Raw genomic sequence first — 13,403 nt, 5'->3', positions numbered from 1 at the left:
TAGAAGAGAAGGGGGAAGGTAAACTACTGTGAAGGGCTGAGTATGTTGGGGATGTATTCTCTGAAGTTGAGGAGCCTGAGTGGCGATTTTATCCTCGCGTTCATGATTACCAAAAATTTACAAAAATAAGCAGTTAATANTTTTTTCCTCTGTGGCTCCATCAGTTACAAAAGTACATGACCTAAGATTGGGGCCAAAGTGTTAGGATTGAGATGAGAACAAAGTAATGAGAAGAGTAATAAGGATCTAGAATGCACTGCTTCAGAAAGCCTTAAGACGAGAAATTGTTTGAAGAATTTAAACAAGAGATGGACGGATACTAAGAGAGGAAAAATATTAAGGAATGCAAAAATATGGAGAGTAAAAATATGAAGGAAAATGGGAATAGAAAAAAATTAAAGCTAGAGTATGTAAGTAGTGGAATGATTTGTGATGGAGTGGGGCTTGATGGTAAAAATGGCCTTCTCCTGTTCCTAATTTCCTATGTTCCATTTTTAGCTGACTGGAATAACACTTGTGATATTAATTTCATATGCAAATTAATGTGAATTCAAAATAAATTATATGGACCTTTACTATATCGGTTGACCTGCTTTTGCTATGATCAAAATGGAACAGAGGGTAGCATATGGGGTGGGATGTTTGTTCAAGTTTTAAAGCTGACTGTCCTAATGGTAAAAACTCATTGACCTGAAATAATCTTTGTTCTGTAAGATGCAGAAACAAGTGGAACAAAATTGACTTTTATTTTGACAAATGCTTTCACTTTAAAATGTTCTTCCCACTCAAAACTGGACTTTCAGTTATAAGCCTGACATGTAGCAACTCAATCATTGGATTGAGTCAAATAGTTGAACTGTGATGTAAAGTGTGCTGAACTGGAGCAGACCCAATCAATATAAAACACTGTACAAGACTCTAAAGTGGACATACACAATGTGGTTTCCAGTCACTGATTGACTTCTAACCATATAGTGGAGGTCAGCTTTTGAAATTCATTGGAACTTGCAATTTCATTTATTTCACCTTACATGAGCTCACGCTAGAAGTACCCTCTTCCAGGCTCCACCCCCCCGCCCCCCACCATCACCCCCCAGTATAATTGCAGACTGTAGGCAGCCCAGTTGCCTTTAGGAAATTGGAGAGGGGAGATGGGTTTCAACCCCCAGCTGTCCTTCCTCCCCCACATCCGGTCCCTAACCAAAATCGCTTTCCTCCACCACCATCACATTGGTCGCCCCAATGCATCTGAAACACTTATCCACGCCTTGGTCACCTCCCGCCTCGACTACTCCAACGTCGTCCTCACCAGTTTCTCCAGCTCCACTAACTACAAACTACAACAGATTCAGAACTCCGTCGCCCGTATTCTCACTCACACTAAACTCCATACCCCCATAGCACCAGTCCTCACCAGTCTCCACTGGCTTCCTATCACAGAACGTATTAAGTCAAAGATCCTCTCACTCGTCTACAAATCCCTTCACGCCCTGGTACCTCTCTACCTCTCCAGCCCAATTTCTACCTGCTGCTTACGTTCAGCTGGCTCAGGCCTCCTGCTTGTCCTTGTCCCATATGCTCCACCATAATCAGCCGCACTTTCAGCCACTATCCCTGAAGCTTTCAAATTCTCTACCTCAATCCCCCCTCCTTCCCCTCTTTTTGATCAAGACCTTCCTCTTCGACCATGCTTACGGTCACCTTCTCTCTCCCCCCAGCTGAATAAAGTCAGTCTCCATCACTGTTAAGCACTCCGAGACTCTGCCCCCCGTGAAGGGCGCTATATAAATGCAATTTGCAAGGTGTTCCATTTCTAATCACTATTTATTTTCTTTAAACCAAGTGTCAGTGTGACTTTACCTCACCATTTGCACTTCAGATCATGTTTATGTATGATTGGCAGGATAATACAGAAGCTGGAGATGATCGCACAAAACCTTGTCGTTGTGAAGACTGCAGGCATGTATGCTTTGTTAGCAGTTGTCGTTACTGGAGTTTTTATAGAAAGTGTTATCGCAGCTGCTGCTATTGACAATCTGACATTCTTACCTATTGTGATTACAGCTGTCAATATCGTCACTTTGTTCACTGACAGCTTTCACAATGGCATTTATACCAAACAGCCAATAAGCCATTTACGCTGTAGTCTGTGAAAATGGAGAAGCTTATACAACTGTCACCGAGTGACACTGTCGGTGACATACCAGTATATGTTTACTACTATTATACCATTAAAGGCTGACGTCAAAGACTTATTTTGAATTCAAGATCCTCATCCTCACCTACAAGGCCATTCACGGCCTTGCTCCCTCCTACCTCTCCGACCTACTATCCCCCTACCTATCTGCCCGTACCCTCCGTTCCTCTGGCTCCGGTCTGCTCCACATCCCCCGCCCCAACCGCCCTACCATCGGTGGCCGGGCCTTCAGCCTCTCAGCCCCGAGGCTCTGGAACTCTATCCCCCAGTGCCTTCGCCTTGCCTCCTCCCTTTCCTCCTTCAAGGCTGGCCTCAAGACCTTTCTCTTTGACCGTGCCTTCAGCTCCCCTCTCAACTCTCTACCCCCTCCTCGCTCCCTCCCTTCCCTTCCCTCCCCTCACCCTGACCATTTCCCCCCTGCTCGGGTCCTGACCCAACTGTACAGCGCCTTGGGACGTCCTCCCGACGTGAAAGGCGCTCAATAAATGGAATCTTGTTGTTGTTGTTGTTATTTACAAGAATGGACCAAAGTCATTTAATCTGTTGCTCTTTTTAAAATTAATTATTCCATTGTTGTGCTTACTTCAGATGGATGGATATCAGATTATATCCTACTGAATAAATTTAATCAGACATGGCAGGAATTGCCATTCTAAGACATTGTGCAAACCGTCTCCCATACATTTCTCAATGCCAAAGTTTCTTCCTCAGGCTAAAGTACACAATAGGTTTGGTACTCCATGCTTTCACCAGGGGATGAGGCTCCTGGAAGTTATATATTTAACTCAAATTGATGACAAGTTCAAAAGGCAGACTGGTTTTAATGAATCAGAAAGCTTACAACAGCAGCTGACCAAGCTGGTATGAAGAAGAATAACTTACACAATATAACATATCACATTTCCCTTGAAATTTTCAAAGACACTGGCAGACGACGAGGAAAGAGATATTCCAGCACTAGTAAATAATAAATAGACTGACATATGCGTTGCTGTTAGATGCTCTGTACAGTAGCTGAAGACACACTGTTAGACATAAATAACCCAAACTATTATACGTGACTAAATCACAAGCACTCCAGTAGATTAACACTCCTGTCAGCTGCAGCACCTTCAATCAGAGCTGTCTGTCAGCAATCTGAAAAAAGGAATTGGGAACGGGGAAATAAATACATGGAAATGAAATCCAATAAACTGCCTGATGTCAAAGAAAACTAATTAGGCAGTTCTCCTACATTCTCCCATCACATTACACTGTCAGATGTCTCTGTGATCTCTGATACTCCCATCTCTAAACAATCCTTCAGCCTTTTACATTTCTGGCTATTTCTTCCTATAATATTGAAGATGCAGAGCAGCGAGACATGAAATGTTGGGAGCTATTTTTGTGAGAGCAGAGGAGGTAAAGATGGAGGTTTTCAAGCTGTTATTTCAATTAAGGTTTAACTAGCAACTGTACAGATCAGTGACACCGCCACTAGGCCAAGGCCTAAGTGCCTTAATAATTTTCTGGCATGGGGGAAAATTGTCACAACTCACTCAGCCCAGAAAATAATCTAATAATAATCCCTACATTTGAAGATACCTCTTTCTTTGTGGAAACCTTCGATAATTACCCCGCAACCGAGCACTGGCTCCTAGCTCAAAACTGATCTGCTGTAATTTTGATTTTCAGTTTTGAGGTGACACATCAGAGTTTTTGGCTCTCCTTTGGTTATGTGTATGATTTTATGAGTGTGTGAAAATTTAGGCCATTTATTCCATCTTCAGCTTCACTTCCTGAACATTGAACTCACCAGACTGTGAATGATGTTGGCATTTATTAGGGTGTCACTGATCTGCACAGTTGCTAGGTAACAACTTTGTTGCCTGAAGAAGGGTTTTATAAGGCTCTTAAAAGCCTCGAGTGTGTTCAGTGCCATTGGTCACTATATCAATGAGGTCATCATTTTATAATACAACACTCAAAAGAGACAGTCAGGTTACTAATATGAGACCATCTTGTTCTGCATTGCAGAGTCCAAAAGTCACCAGCCTGTCACTCGACAGAGCATCACTGATTCGCTGCAGTGAACAAAACATTAATATTTTGTGCATTAGAAGCACGATGAGTGGAACTGAAGATAGTTTTGCTTTATTTAACAGGAACTTGTGTCCACAACCAGATTCGTTTGTCAGTGTTCTCTCTTTTACTCTTCAATGGTATTCAAAAGCAACATCAATTGGTATAATGTCATGCTATTCTAGTGACAGCAGCTCACTACTGCTTTGTGAAGGAGAAGAAGAAGAACAACAACTTGGATTTATATAGCGCCCTCTACACCGGACGGCGTCTCAGAGCGCTTTACAGTAATGGATCCCGGGACCGAGCCGGGGGGAGGGGGAGAAAGGTGACCAAAGGCGCAGTCGAAAAGAAAGGTCTTCAGCAGAGACTTGAAAATGGGAAGGGAGGGAGTGAGACAAAGGGGGTGAGGAAGGCAGTTCCAAAGCCTTGGGGTATAGTGGCTGAAGGCACGGCCGCCAAGGGTGGAGCGGAGGACTCGAGGGACGAGGAGGAGGCCAGACCCGGAGGAACGAAGGCAACGGGTACTGTTTTGAGGAGAGAGGTCAGAGAGGTAGGGAAAAAACATAATGTAGTTAAGAAACGTAAATCCATCAGCTTGTGCCGTGCACCCACATTGCACACGGCTCATAAGCTTTCCAGGTACCAGTTGCTCTACCGTTGGAAAAACCTTGCTTCAGGTGCCAGCCAGTGAGTAGTGTGAAATGCTTTGGCAGTTCCTAAACTGCAACTGTAAAAATGCCTGGATGAGCTCTGTAGATGGTAATCATTTCACAAACTAGCCTTGAATTTCTCAGGTAGACTTATGTAGGCAGCTGATAAATGGAACCTCATTGAATACCATTTATAATTTTACTAGATGGAATAACTTAATAAATCATGGATGAGAGTCATGAGTGAATTGTGACAACCATTGCAACATTGAATAGTAACATTGAGATGAAAGTCATGATGCCTCATATGTTAATTATTACTGCTGATAATTAACGCACTGTTGTTGAATGTGGTCGAGACTGTCGGTAATGATAAGTAATGTTTCCCCTTCCCAACTTTAGTAAAAATAGTTTGGCTCAAAGTCATTCTCCACGCACAATTGCACTTTTGGCTTACAAGGCATGGCAAGTTGAGTACCTGTGAATTTTTTGCCGAGTTAACCTGGTATCCTTAATTCAACAAAATACTGAGCAAAGCTAGTACTCTGCTAACTTGCATTCTCACACATACGTAGAATCACACAATCCCATTGCAAGGTTTTTGGGGGTTCTAACCATGTTGTTGGGGGGGGGGGGCGGCTGGGGGGAGAGAGTAATCATACCCGCAGAGTAGTTCATGTCTTTAGTTATCGACAGGGCAAGAGTATATTAAAATGAACACATCTCAGGTCACAATTTTCACTCCTATGTCTGAGTTGTCAGCCTGGCTTAGTTGGTAGCACAAGCACCTCTAAGTCAGAAGGTTGTGGGTTCAAGACCTATGTCAGGCTGACACTCCAATTCAGTGCAGGGGGGAGTACTGCACTGTCAGTGGTGCCATACTTCAGATGAGATGTTAAACCAAGGGCCTGTCTATCTTTAAGTGGACGTTTAAGATCTCATGGAACTATTTCATAGTTCCATGAGATCTTAAAAGAGAAGATTTCCTGATTGACAATCCCCCAGATAAAATTGGTAGAGATTGACGTGTGCAAACTGGCTGCCATATTTATCTACAAATACCTAGTCAGCAAACTATAGTAGAATACAGCTGAGAAGCCCTTTGAAGTGTTTCAATGACATAATAAAGTATTATATGAAATGCAAATATTATTATGATGAATTTGGCCTGACAATACAAAGAAATGCATAAAATGCAGCTGTGGGGAAAATTTCATCAGCGTGTATTTAATTTTCACGTTTCGTCCACAAAATACAGTCAATTCACTTTACAACATATTCTGTGAAGTACTTTGAGACGTCTCAATGGCACGATGAGTCGTTATATCAAAGTCAAGGATTATTATTATTCCCTTAACACAGCATTTCAAAGTGTCCAACATTTGGTAAATTCTTAAATACAGCCTTAATTTTGAAGCTGGTTTACTGTAAACTTTAAATTACAGAAAACCAACTTCACAAATAAGACTTAATTCAACAATCCAATCAGCCAAATTCTGCAGACTCAAAAATCCTATAGAAATCTAGTAAATCTAGACCTGGTGAAAGTTCTCCCTTGCAGTAAGTGCATTGGAACGTGTGGCACTCAATAAGTTAAAAAATATTTCTGCATGGTTCAGTTTTGGTTGTGCTTCCAATCTTGTTACAGAGCCAACAAGTCCTGTAGCTCAGTGGTTAGAGCACTCGCCTTGCAAACAAGACACCTGGGTTCTATTCTAGGCAGGGCAAAACCTTGGGCAAGTTTCCTTACTCCACTCGCTTAATGATAATCCCTCCAAAACAAAACAATAATAAATTGGTTATTTTCAATCCACGACTGTTTGTGGGGCACTGCTATGCGCAATTGGCTGGCATGTTTCACACACAAATATACAGTCAATTCACTTTACAGTATATTCTGTGAAGCGCTTTGAGACGTCGAAAAGCGCTATATCAAATGCAAGGATTATTATTATTATTATAACAATATCATGGGTATTACATATGTTCTAGCTGTATTATAAATACTTTATTTTGTGTTGGGAGCTTGTCATAGAGATTCTGAGAAATAAAATATGAGGGTATTTTCCTTTTCTCCAGTGCTTATTTTTCGTAAAAGCTTGTAAGGTTTTCAAGCTGTCTGTCACTGAATAATATTATAACCAACCAATGAGCAACTGACCTCAACATAAATCAGGAGCAGTGAGCCTGGGTGCCCTTGTTCTGAAGGTCAGGTCATTACCTCATGTTGGATATTTTTTCAGATTCACCAGCTGACAGCTGAATAATCTATTTATACTACAAAACTTTTATCGTTTGTAAAATCTATATTTTTTTAGGCAATTGGTAGTGTGATCTGGTCTCTGGTCTGGTCACACACAGGGGATTGCTGCACAGGATTGCTGGGAGATATGATACGGTAAAACAAAAACATTCATAACATTGGAAAGCAGTATTTAATACTCCGAGATTAATGTTGGTGAGAAGAAAAACAAATTCCTCTTTCTCTCTCTCTCTGTTTCTTTCTTTCCTTCTTTTATTTCTTTCTTTATTTCTTTCTCACTTCACTCCTCAGCTCCGTAAAGCGTTCACCTAGACTAAGCAATTAAGATTCTTTTTGAAGACATATCCTGAGGTTGCACTCACATGATAACTGGAGTGCCGCAACATACTTTGGAATGACCTTGTAACCTACGAGCTTGAATGCTTACAACAATCCAACAATAACAACACTAAATGGTGGAATGGGTGGAAGCTATTTTGAAAGGATACTGTTATGTGCAGGAAAACACATAGACTAGAATGTATTACATGGCAGTAACCAGTATGTCCAGTGAAGTAACAGGCCAGGAGAGAGAAGCTCATGCTCAACCAATTTCCCTGAGAGTCGGTGCAGACTCAGTGAGCCAAATGGCCTCCTTCTGTGCCATAAATTTCTATGCAGCTTATTAACATTGTGCAGTAGAGGGGTGAAAATGGCAAAATTGCAAATTAGGATGTGTTAGTGAACATGAACATTAATTAACACTTTGTTGAAATGTTCAGCTTGATAATAGCTAAAGATACAACACAATGCAATAGAATTTACATTTATATAACATCTTTAACATTGGGAGGATGTTTCAAAGCGCTTATGAAAACAACAACTTGCACTTATATAGTGCCCCTCATGCAGGGTAACGTCCCAAAGCGCTTAAGAGAGCTCTGCGGAATGTGAACCTCTATCCTCCGCCACACAACTTCATCTGAATAGTTGGGCTCAAAGTCCCAACTGTCTTTAAACTCATAACTGTGCTCTGACCCGCTCAGCTTTTCCCCACCTCCAAAATATTGCCTGCTTCTCCCCTCAGGCCCCAAGACACTGATCCATACATGTATCACTTTGCTCGCCATAATCCACAGCTGTTCCCTACATAAGCTGCAGACTATCCAAAACCGTGCAGTTCATATCCCCTCCTGCGCCAGACTTCACATGACTATAACCCTTCATCCCAAGATCCTCATCCTCACCTTTAACTCTATCCACGGTGTTACCCCACCTCTTCGTTCTCCTCAAACACTACCAACCTGGCCTCTCCCTTCAATCAATAGACACCAGCCTGCTTCATGTTCTCCCACTCTACCCAGCCCACCATTGGCAGTCGGGCTTTCAGCCTTTCTGTCCTCTCTCTATGAAACTCCATCTTGTATCCCTCCTCCTCACTCCCTCCCTCCCCCCATTCAAGTTCGGTTTCAAGACCTACCTCTTTAACTGAGCTATAAGTCATTTTTCCCCTTCCCACCCCATTCAGCTCCTATCACTGGCTTTGGTGCCCAGCCAGAACTGTGAAACAACTTGGGGTGCCCTCCTAATGGGAAATGCATTATATAAAATATAATCTTGTAGTGTACTATTGTGGTACCTTTCACACAGATACTTGAGTCTATTGAAATGACTTATCCTGAATCATTCCTTTACCATAGCAAAATGTTTTTAAAACTACTGAAAATAATGTAGCTCAGTGGTTAGAGCTCACACCTCGCAAGCGAGAGGACCTGTGTTCGATTTCTGGGCAAGGCGAAATGTTCCTTACTCCACACACCTCTCCTCACCTATCAGTAAGTAGGAACCCTTGATTGATTGGCGGAGTGCTTTCCGGGGGTAATAATCCCTCCAAAAATGATAATAATTTGGTCACACAATCCACAACTGTTTGTGGGACACTGCTGTGCACAATTGGCTGCCGCATTTCGCTTACAAAATATATAGTCAATTCACTTTATTGTGTATTCTGTGAAGCGCTTTGAGAGTCTCAAAGACATGATAAGGCGCTATATCAAATGCAAGGATTATTATTATTGTAAGTCCTTTCATGTATATTATTGTAATTACTTTCTAATGCTATTATCATCCTCCTTCTAGTCCTGTATCTCAGCAGCATTCCTATCTCTCCCTCAATCCTTCTGCCTTGCCCCCTTTCTCCCCTTTTTCAAGTCCCGTTTGAAAACTTTCCTTTTCGATCATGCTTACCCCGCCGGCTCGGAGTCAGGCTCTGCCACTGTTAAGTGCTCTGAGTCGCTGCCCTGCGTGGATGGCGCTATTTAAGTGCAAGTTGTTGCTATGTCTATCCATCTCCTGTTATTTGCTTTACTTTTATCAATCATTGTAAATGGAGTCAGTGCACATTAGATAAAAGAGTAAGTACTGTTGAGAAAGCTAAAGGCTCCAATCCAGTCCCAGGAGCCTATAAAATAAATGCCTGAAATGCAAGCTTGTGAATTTTGGCAGCCTAAATACAATATCTAAACTGTTTTGTTAGTCAATAAACAGATACTGCACATGTAAATATTCTGCTGAATATACTAAGGCATGGAAAGAGTAAGTGATACTTTAGGGAGGGGGAATCGCTATGCATATTACCAATTTATCAAATGTAAAACATTATGATCATTGCAACCATCTATATCTATCGACATATTTGAAGGTGAGAGTAAACACCCTCCCCCTCAACTTCAATAGAATGCTTTGGTGTAAAGCCTCTCATGAAAAAAATGCAGCACCATGTTAGATTGCTGTTCAATGATAGTGAGGCCTGATTCATTTTCTTCACCCAGAGTCAAAGTTTGAGTGCTGCCTCGCGGAATACATCAAGCCAGTGTACTTGTTTTAGCCGCATTAAAACAATCATAAACAACAAGTGCAATGGTGATCAACACTAGCCCAAACCATTGTGCCGAAGACCAGGGGTGTTGTTGAGAAAGAGGGTATTATTTATACTGGAACATTGATACATCAGAAAAATACATTAGAAACATTCATGACGGATCCACTAGTTATTATTTGTGATATCAAATCTTTTTTGAAAGATCACATTTTTGCATCTATTCCTAAAGACAGGCAGATGTGAACATTCCCCATATGAAAGTCTCCCTTGACTTAACAACAACTTGCATTTATATAGTCCCCTTCACATGGGATATCCCCTTGGGGCGCTTAACAATGGTGTAGTTCGATCCCGAGCTGGGGAGAAAGGGAAGGTAACTTGTGGTATGGTGGTGATCTGAAGTCAAGGGGGCAATGCAAAGAGATTGAAGCAGAGTTCCACAGTTTGGTTCTAGATACCACAGCGAATATACTTTTCATTCCTAAAGTGTTCCACAGTATACATCATCATCTGTGGGCCAATTCTTCATAAGAACAGTCATTCCCCAGACCTTTGTGGAGAGCAGCTCAGAATGTTACTTCCTCACCCTCTAAACTTCACACATTTACTGGCATGTTGAGAATCACTCTTAAAATGTGTATAACCTTCAATTCTGCCCTTGATTAGTCAATACGAAATTCCTTTCCAAAGAATACAGTACCAACTACTTTCAAAATCTTTGCTTCTGTGGTGCCATGGGTCTTACTTAGGTGCAGCAAAGCTTACAAGCCAAGTGAGTAAACTTCTATTTGGTGCACTATATTTAGGCATCTGCATGGGTTTTTATGCTCCAGACAGACCCATTAATCAGAAAGATTGTATTGGCCTTCAGGAGCAATGTCTGATGAGATCTAATCTCTTTAAGAATGTACACAAGTCAAGTCTGGTGTAGTGTCACCTCAGTGATATGGACAACTCAAAAGCCCACTTGGATTCTCCTCATTCCGTTACTGCTTTTTTTCCCCCCATTTTTCGCTGCAAGAGGCATGAACACATGGCGTTAATTCCCAAGAGAATGATCACCAGCTTGCAATTTAAATTGTCTACTGCATACTTGTTATTCTGTAAGGTTTCCAAGAAAAGCTTTAGCAAAGAGCACCTTAGCCGTAACCAAGTAACATTTCAATACAAACAATGTTAGTGATTCATTTGTTGAAAACCTCTAAAGGGTAGTAAAGAGCGTCCTCAGTTAGAGATATGAAAGCAATTTCTCAAACTGTACAGGCACAATGCGGGTTAATTGGCCAATATATCAGTGACTGACAGAGGCAGAGCCTATAGAATGGAGTCATATGGACCTCATGTTTTAAGGGAGAATTTCTACTTGAACAGAGTAATGGTATTTCAATGGAATCTTCTGTTGCTTTTGGCAGGCTCTGGGGCAGCTGAGTGCAATTACTTGCTTCTGAAAGGCAGTGCTAGGATAAGGATATCGCCTACTATTCTGATGGTGAATATGGGAATGAAAGCATCCGGTAGCAAGACAAGTAGCTAGATGAAGACTATCATTTTGACAAAAAAAAGACACGAGTTTTCATGGAAATTATTCACCTCTTGAGTTCATTTTAAAAAAGTGGCATGTTTCACTTTGAGCTAAGAAATAGCTCAAGGTCAAGGAGGTCAATCGCAGATGGTACAACTGGCCAAGGTTGTAGAGAGGTAAGAAGGCATCTGAAGTAGAAAAATCCCTCTTGTAAATAAATCATTTCAGCACACCCTACAGTGTCAAGCATACTGTCTTTTTAACCTTTATCATTATAAAAATTACTTTCAATTACTATAAATGAAAGCTTGCAAACCCAATGGTTCAATTCAGTAAATTCAAGCAAAGATGTAGTTGACATCTTTGTTTGTTTGTCACTTGGAAAAAATTAGTTCACAGGCTACACAATTCATTGTGAAGGTCACATTGATAACTGCTTGTGCACAATTGGCTGCCGCATTTCTCCCACAAAATATACAGTCAATTCACTTACAGTATATTCTTTGAAGTGCTTTGAGACATCTCAAAGATGTGATAAAGCGCTATATCAAATGCAAGGATTATTATTATTATACTTAACCCCAGATAACAATGAGTGTGAATTGTTTCTGACTGCTAGGTAAATTTATGAATTTAAAAATCTGAAAGAAACACTGCACAATTGATCACACTCATGAGGTCAAATTCTGGTTGGTGTTGTGTGTAACATTATAATGGGGGAAATCCCATTAGCGGCCCACAAGCAAATGTAAAGCTGACTGAATTTTCAGAGAATTAAAAAGAATTATGAAGAATTATAAATTCATGGTGTGATCATTTTACACTATTACATATTGCCGCAAATATAACAGGGGCTCCATTATGACACATTTTATGAGCTGGGGGGAGCATAATTTGACACTCACCAAAAGATCCAGCCCAGGAAATATCTATTAAAAGAATAATAAAACTTATCACTTTCTCTAACGGCCCCCCAAAAAATTAAAATATCTCTTGTTTGATGCTTGAAGTGTCTAAAAAACCCAGCAACTGATCAAGGTTGAAATCAAAGCACTCAGAGGGCAGATGGAGTGGGCGATCCAACAACAACAGTTTACATTTACATAGTACCCTTCACGCTGGGGAATGTCTCAGCGCACTTAAACATTGTGTAGTTTGACATTGAGGCGGGGAGAAAGGGAAATGACAGTAGGCATGATTTAAGTATATTACAGCAGGTTTAGTTTAAAGTCAGAAATGTTAATTCACACTAAACACTATTAACTGCAGCAACAATTAACACCACTGCCAGTGTAAACTGATTGAACTCCTCAAATGTTACCCGAATAGTTCCCAATGCCTGATAAGTATAGATGTATCTTCAGTAATGTATTGTATTGTAGATTTCTGGCAGTTATTGATATTTCACTTCATTTTAAGAACGAATTTAGATAACAATATAGAAACTGGCAGAATACATCCGGGACTAGGGCAGCAACATGCCTTACAGGCTTGATACTATCTGCCTCACCCTCCCAACACACACACTCCAACATGGAAGTTGTCCCCTTTTCATTGAGTTTTCATGGATTTGCCACTGTTCAGCATTTATTTGCTTACATACACGGTAGACAGTCACCACACTTCACAGTAAATTTTGTGAAGCACTTTGAGACATGCTGACATCCTCCTGACATGGAAGACAATATACAAATTGCAAACATTACTATTAATATATATAATGTTCTATTTAAAGTGTGAATAAAATGAGTTGAAAGTCGTAAAATGATTATAATTTTAAAATTGTATTTTGAGTAATATATAAAAGTACATTGACAAATTCACAAAGCTTATAGTGGGGAATAGCA

At 40.7% G+C, this 13,403-nt stretch overlaps 1 protein-coding gene across 1 annotated transcript in view; it reads right to left on the bottom strand.

Moving 5' to 3' along the window:
- cep85l (centrosomal protein 85, like) overlaps nt 1–13,403 on the bottom strand; it is a 79,326-nt gene that overhangs the window by 38,125 nt on the left and 27,798 nt on the right. The window lies entirely within an intron of this gene.

The sequence above is a fragment of the Callorhinchus milii genome, unplaced genomic scaffold (genome assembly GCF_018977255.1).
Source record: "Callorhinchus milii isolate IMCB2004 unplaced genomic scaffold, IMCB_Cmil_1.0 Scaffold3, whole genome shotgun sequence".
NCBI classification, from domain to species: Eukaryota; Metazoa; Chordata; class Chondrichthyes; order Chimaeriformes; family Callorhinchidae; genus Callorhinchus; species Callorhinchus milii.
The sequence above is the reverse complement of the archived record's forward strand: the minus strand, read 5'-3'. Positions and strand labels throughout refer to the sequence as shown.